The sequence below is a fragment of the Adiantum capillus-veneris genome, chromosome 17, assembly GCF_014529385.1.
Source record: "Adiantum capillus-veneris isolate H3 chromosome 17, ASM1452938v2, whole genome shotgun sequence".
NCBI classification, from domain to species: Eukaryota; Viridiplantae; Streptophyta; class Polypodiopsida; order Polypodiales; family Pteridaceae; genus Adiantum; species Adiantum capillus-veneris.
In genome coordinates, this window is record NC_140947.1 from 27,795,508 (window position 1) to 27,803,471 (window position 7,964).

Here is a 7,964-nt window from a genome sequence, read left to right on the forward strand (position 1 = left end):
ATCGTGTGAGTATGTTTAGTGGTACCACAGGTGTACTTTTGTGATGGCTCCTCGGTAACCTCAATCAAGTTTAATGGCGTGATCTTCGGTGCATTTGGATTATTTGGACATTGGCCAATCAAATGATCTATACCACATCGATTACACATGAGTATCGGCATTGTAGACGTGCTCGCTTGATTGGTTTGCATTAGTGTGGCGTTCTTTTGTAGCCTAATAGGACACTTGGCCACACGATGTGGACCTCCACACTCATAGCATTGAAGAGGTGGTCTCTTAGCAGTGTAATTGATATTTTGGCCTCTTGCAACAAGAGCAGCTACTTGATAGACATGTTTGACTTCTCCCCAATAGTCTTCCATGTAGTATTGTGGACTTTCTTCAAGCGCATCCATCCTATAGGCAATATTAGGGTCTATATCTTCCTCACAGCCTTCCAAACAAGCAATAGATGACTCACAACCCACTTGATTCACATAAGTGATTCTCGAATGTGGTGGTTGAGGTCTTAGCACTGGAGGTGGTAAGGGTGTTGTTTGAACAACATTTTGGGCCCTAGGGACCATGTGTTGTGCTATTTGTTCAAGAGGTGGGGCCGGCATCAATGCAGGCACTCGAGGTATGTCTGAAGGTTGGTCTATTGGCCATCGCGCGCTTAAATACTATGAAATCCTTAGCTTGATGACCATACCTTCCACAGGCATTGCAATTCCCATTGAATTTTACTCTAAAAGTAGGGCATTCACTGGTACTATGTGGTCCATAGCATACTGAGCACCATTGTTGCTCCCTTGTTGGATACATATGATTGTTTTGCGGAGCACGATTGTCTCTAAGACTGTCTTAAATAGCCTTGGTGAGATCTGCTAAAGTCATCTCAGATATCTTTGGCTCCTTAGCAATAGGCTTTAGGGTCATTGGTTGATGCCCTGATGCTTGTGAGCTAATAGATTTAGGCTCAACAGACACTCTTTCTCCTTGAATCATTAAATTATCCTCCAATTGGATCGCATTGGTGGTGACTGCTTCCCAAGTGGTGATACCTCTAATGACTAAGCCATTGTAGATATCCTCATGTCGTAATCCCCTAATGAATCTATCAAGCAATTGATTATTATTGAAGCACTCATTTGGATTACAACGAGAATTCAAATGCTTTAAGCGACTAATAAATTCTCTCACCAACTCTCCTTCCTCTCGTTGGGCTTTCTGGAGCTGAGAGGCTACACCCCAAAGTAATCCCTCTCGTATGTATTCTTTCAAGAACAGTCTCCTAAGAGTAGGGTAAATCGTTTTTTCTTCCACCCTTAGGGTTCTATACCAATCCCCTGCCTTCCCACTTAAGGTTAGGCTTAAAGCATTACTCTTATGCAGGTCATTGTGTTCTCCTAGAGAATCGCATATTTGTTCAAATACTTTGATATGCTTTCCCACATCCTCGTCTCCATTAAATTTTTGTGTGAGCTTGGCTATTTGTACTGCCTTACTTCTAGGCTCTCTGTCAGGCGTGTTACGCATATTCTCAGCAATAGATCGACTAATAGCTTGAGCAAATGTTGCCAAGTCACTTAAGTGAGCAGGAACCGTGGGTGAAGGCGCTCCATAGACTACATGTGGAGTAGGTATTGGCATTGGGCTTGGCGCATAGGAAGCCCTTGGGTTCCACATTGGGTACGATGTTGTGCCATGTGGTGGCCCAAAGTTCATATGTGTGGCCCTAGGCATAGCAGACTCGGATGTGACATGCTAACGCTAGCCGGTATGGTCCCATGGAAATAAAAACTTGAGTGTTGTGGTTGTGGAGCATAGGTTGTTGAAACAATGGGAGGGGTAGGGACTACATGAGTGCGATGACCCATAGGTGCATACGATTGGTACACACTTGTAGGTACTGTTGCAGGCATTGAGCTACCATGTAGCCGTGCTTTACTAACAAATGAGGTCCATGGCGTATTTCTAGGCATGCCCATCATTGGGGTAGGCATGGTAGTCGTGGTGTCATCAAGGGAAAGATGAGCTAGACTTGGAAAAAGGAAAGCTATCACTTGTGGGATCAGATTGCACTGAGACCCCTGGCGAAACAACATATGGAGGATCCATCGGGCTTACCAAGGGAGTCTCCATTTGCGATAAGGTCGGTTGTTTAGCCTTTCCTATATCCAAGAATCTCATGAGACCCGTTGAAGGCATGTTGATCCCCTTGTTCTGTCTCTCTAACTCAATGACCCTGTGGATGATCTCACAAACTCTTTGTTGTTGATCCTCCACACTAGTAGCACCCATTGTGGATTGTAGGACATCTAACCAACCCACATGATAGGTGTGACCTGTGTATAGGTCGGTTGGAATTTCCATTTGTAGTTCGTACTCCCAGTTCTTATTTAAGAACGCTCCATCTAAGATTGAGGTGTTGGGGGTGTCCTTTGAGCTAGATGCAATGTTGCTTTCTAGGGGTTGGCCCTTAGCGGTTGCTAAGTCAGAAGCACTCGATTGCTCTCTTGGCAAGGCGGAGCAACAAAGAAAGTTAAAAGCGAAAGCCCCTATGTCAGTATCCTTTGCTGCAAGGATATATCACTCAACCTCTTGCACTACGGCAAGGCTTCTACCATCGGGTAATATGACCTCGGAGAGGAATATCTTTGCAGACTCAGGAGGTGTAGGGCATTCTCTAATGGGCGTCTATGCTGGTCATGAATGGAGAATTTACTTTCCCACCCCCTCATTTACATCATTAGCTCCATGTTCGGAGCGAGCGGCTCTACTAAAGGTTTCCTTCAAGCAGCTAGGCACGCTCGTCCCGGACCGCGGGCCCATGGCATGCATGTCTTGTCTTGAGCTATCGGGATTAGGCATTGGGAAACCCTCCATGACGTTGTAGTCAGAGGAAGAGTCACTAGCCGCTATGTTCGGGTCTTGGTTTGTACTACCTTGGGTCCCCGCCGAGGGCCCGGAACAAACTCGCATAAGTCAAAATTATCTCTAGTTTCTTCGTCTCTAGCACACGACCAGAGCGCAGATGCATGTGCCTTTGACACCCTACAAGCGTCGGCGAATAACCTCAAAGGTTGACCGTTTACTCTTTTAGGCGCCCGTTTTCACTCGTTTTTTGATGTTTTTTAATGATCGATTTTTTGATTAAAGTGTGTGATAGCTCAAAACGAGCGTATCCTTTAGAGAGTCGTGGTGTTCTTTACAGCACAACGTTCGGTCACCTGAAGCTCTGTTGGTCCTCAAAAAAGTCATTTTTTAGCTACGTGTGAAGCTAAAATACGTAATTTCAAAGGGCGACTGAAGCCTGAGCTTGAGTGTGAGCTTGGACTTGGGTATGGGAGATATTCCCGATCCCGGTCCTACCTTTTTTTTTTTTTTGGGATAAGGTCGCCACGGCCTGCGCGCGAGTACACACACACACACTCTATCTACCTACTTACAACTAATACACCTACTGCTACACATTAACACACTTCATTAGCTCTCACAGATCTACTTCGTACTTACTGTACTTTGCATTACACAGAACTAACAATCTTAATACTAAGACCTTATCACAGAGAAAACACAGTAACCTTTCAAAACTTCATTAACAAAGAAATACACAGTAGAAAAAACAAAATCCTTCTTCTCAACACACACACCTTCCTTCCCTACCTTTCCTACAATTGAAATTGCACCACAAAAGAAGCACAGAGTCCCATTCAAGCTTAGTGTATGGAATTCCCCGGCAACGGCACCAAAAATGTGCGCATCTGTCACACGTGTCAATGCAAGGAACTTGGCGATACACTATGTGCGAGCCACAAATGGCTCCAAGCACACAACAAACCTAAACTAGTAAGCTCAAAGATGGCGATGGTGTGTCACTCACCGCTCTACGCTTGATGTCGTGGAGGATTCTTGCCGGGAAGAAGAAGGAGACGCCGCTATGCCGCGCTCAACCGCCTCGCCGCCGTCGTGCCGCCGCAATGCTCGATTGCTCTCTCTCTCTCTCTCTCACGCATACACACACACACAAGGAGATGAAGAAGAAGAAAATGGAGATGGAGCAAGAGCACTCTTCAATTGCACAAATGAGAGAATGAGTGAATTTTAGGTTTAGTTGACTTTTATATGAGCTTGCCCCATTCACACTTGGGCGCCCATGCTTAGCCAACTAATACCTTGAATGTTCCAGTTAGAGTGCGCCTCTCATCGGCGATCACTCTTACCCTTTTCCTATTGGACCGACAAGCTCGGTGCCTGACTCTACCAAATAAATAATACAGCCTCCATCGTAGGTGATAGGAATGTGCGTGAGGGTTAACAAAAGACGTTTGGAACATTGTGCAGGGCATTGATGTACGTCTTGGTTCTGAGCATACAGGCGATGTTGAGGATGTTGCAGGTCTTGCTGCAATGATTGATGTTGTTAGAGTTGTTTTGCCTATCACAGAGCAAGCTCGTTGGGATGTAAAAGATGCACAGGCTCATGCATTGATTGCGTTGTCTATGAAGCGCACTATTACTCCTCACATTTGTTCAACAAAATTTGTAGAACGGGATTGGGATATTCTGGCTGGTCTTTATGCAAATGGCAATGAGGCAAAAAAATTGCATTGCTACGTAAAGAGATGGAGTCGAAGATTATGCATGAGGAAGATGACACGAACACTTTCCTTGCTGGTGGCAAGGATATCAATGAGCAACTTATTTTTGCAGGAGAAGTCATTTTAGATAGTTCTCTTGTGCAGACTATTCTTGTTGCCTTGCCAAATTTTTACCAAAATTTTGCTAGTACTTGGAGACTTATGACCCAAGGAAATCCTGAAGTTGTCAAGTTCTATGCATTATGCACATTGTTTTTGCAAGAGTCGCTTTCCAGAAAAAACAGGACAAGATAGCGTGCAATTGAACAGGCCTTTATTGCTACTATTAAAAAAGGTGGTAACAACAATGCAGCCACTTCTTATGGTTCTTCTGCGACGACTGGAAAATCGCATGTTCCTAATGTTTCTGCTGGCAACAATTTGTCTGGAAATTCTGGTGATAAGGGCAAAAAGAAGATGTGTTGCCATTATTGTAAAGCTAATGATCACTTGATCAAGCAGTGTCCTAAGTCGAAGGCCAAAGAGGCTAAGAAGAAAGAGGCTCGTTCCACTATTAATGTTGGTTTCACTACAAATGCAGCGATTGTTGAGTCTTCTGTGAAAGAAGATTGTTGTGCTGATGTTGATGCAGAATGGACTTTTAGTGCAGAGTGCACTTATAATCCTGTTGTCCACGACATGTGCATGTCAGTTGCTACAGATTCACATGTCTGGTATTTTGACAGCGGTGCTACAAAACACATTACCTCACATTGTGATTTTTTCACCTCTCTTGAATCTATCCCTCATGGGAATTCAGTTACTTGTGGCAACAATACCTCTTATCTGGTCCAGGGAGTTGGAAAGATTGTGCTTACTGTTGCAAATGGCAGTTCTTTCACACTAGGTGATGCACTTTATGTACCTGGGATCAAGAAGAATATTTTGTATGTATCTGCACTTGCTAGACTTGGTCTTGTAGTCAAATTTGTGGATGACAAATGTTCAGTACATGATCTCAGTTTCGGTGATGAAATTGTTGCATATGTCATTTTATGTCGTGGGCTATATAAGCTCACTTTGTATGACAAGTGTGGGTAGAATTTTGCAAATGCAGTTGTGGATTCTAAGGCTATTTCAGATGCAAAACTTTGGCATACACGTTTTGGACATCTAAATTTTGTCAGTTTACTGCGTTTACAGAAATCTGATATGGTTGCTTCTTTGCCGCCTCTTGAAGCATCTGTCAAACATGTTTGTGAAGGCTGTATTTTGGGTTAGATACAACATTCAAAGTTTCCAAAGGATGGTTCAGATAGGGCCACATGCAAGTTACAGCTTGTGCATAGTGTTTTTTGTGGGCCCATGCAAACTCCGTCCTTGCGCAATTACCTTTACTTTGTGACTTTCATTGATGATTACTCCAAGCATGCATGGGTATTTCCGCTTAAAGCGAAGTCCAAAGTATTTATGTGATTCAATTTTTTTTTGGCTATGGCTGAAATTGTCTCGAAATGTACTATGGACACCCTTCGTTCCGATCGGGAGGGGAGTATATGTCTCATGAATTTAATGCATTTCTGGCTAGTCGTGGGATAAAACACCAATGTACAGTGCCTTATACACCTCAGCAAAATGGTGTTGAGAGGAAAAACATGCCACTTATGGAAATGGCACGATGTATGGTCAAAAAGTCAAGCTTTGCCACATTCGTTTTGGCTTGAGGCCATCATGTGTGCCACTTATGTACTTAACAGGTGTCCTACGAAATTTTTGCAGTCTATTATTCCATATGAAGCATGACATGATAGAAAGCCTTCTATTGAGTACATGCATGCTTTTGGCTGTTTGGCATATGCTTTGGTGCCACAAACACAGCGCGCAAAAATTGGATGATAAGGCCGTCAAGTGTATTTTTGTTGGTTATAGTGTTGAAAGCAAAGGTTACATGTTGTATCATCCGCAAACAAAGCAATATTCAGCCCTTGCTGTCATGTACTAGAGACAATAATGTCGGCTTGCAGGACATTTATGACACTTTGTTGTCTCTTTTTAGTGGTGGAAGTTCAAATGTAAATTCCAATGAGGAAAATGTACAGCTTATGGGGGTTTCGAAAAATGCTACATATCACCATATTACTAATGCAGATGTACATGATGTACTTGATGAGGAAAGGGCTAAGAATGAGCAGGCTAGAGGTATGCCTAAATGGCTGGTGCATACTTTGTGTGATAGGAAATTGGATGCACCTCTGTCTAGTCGTACTCATTTAGGTTCTCGCCATGAATCTTATCCATCAAATCGTTATGCTTTGGCTGTGTCTAACTTACATGATGTTGAGGGACCTCTATCTTTTGATGAAGCACAAAATTCAAAAAATTGGATGGTAGCCATGCAATCAGAATATGATGCACTTATAGAAAATGACACATGGACTTTATGTGATTTGCCTCTTGGCAAAAAGGCCATCGGTACAAAGTGGGTTTACAAGTTGAAACGCAAGTCGGATGGTGAGATTGATTGCCATAAGGTTTGGCTTGTTACGAAAGGTTATGCACAACAAAAAGACATAGATTATGAAGAGACTTTTGCTCCCACTTGTCGTATGATTACTGTGCATTTTCTATGTGCATTTGTAGCTCATTTTGGTTGCGATGTACATCAATCCGACATTATTACTGCTTTCTTCAATGGTGACATATTTGAGGAAGTTTATGTAATGCAGCCTCGCGGTTTAATAAAGGAAAGGACAAGAGGATAAAGTGTGAAGATGTAAGAAAGCTTTGTATGGGTTGAAGCAATCTCCTCATACTTGGTATGAGAAGACTGACACTCATTTTGTCAAACGAGGCTTTCGTAACAGTCCAAACCGACAAAAAGCACAGTATATGTAAAGCATGAGGGTGATTTACTTCTCATTGTGGTTCTTTATGTGGATGATTTGCTGATCACTGGACCAAATGAGAGACATATTGTTGAATTTAAGGCTGATTTGAATGCAATTTTCAAGATGAAATATTTGGGGTTGTTGCATCATTTCTTGGGTATACAATTTAAGTAGTGTGATGGTGGTATTGCCTTGTGTCAAAAAAGTTACATAGAGACATTGATATGTAAGCTTGGACTTCAGGATTGCAAACCTATTGCCAGTGCCATGGAAACAGGTTTGAAATTGAGTCTTCATAATGTTGGTGGTCTTGTTGATGTCACTCTTTACCAAACTACTATTGGTTGCCTCATTTATGTATGCAATGCGAGGCCGGATATTCAATTTGCAGTCTCACAGGTCAACAGATTTATGCATAGCCTAGGGTCTAAGCACTGGTTGGATGTGCAATGAAAATGGCCTATGAACTTTTGAGAGTAGCAAAATTAGGAAATAGAGAAAGCATTTTTGTGAG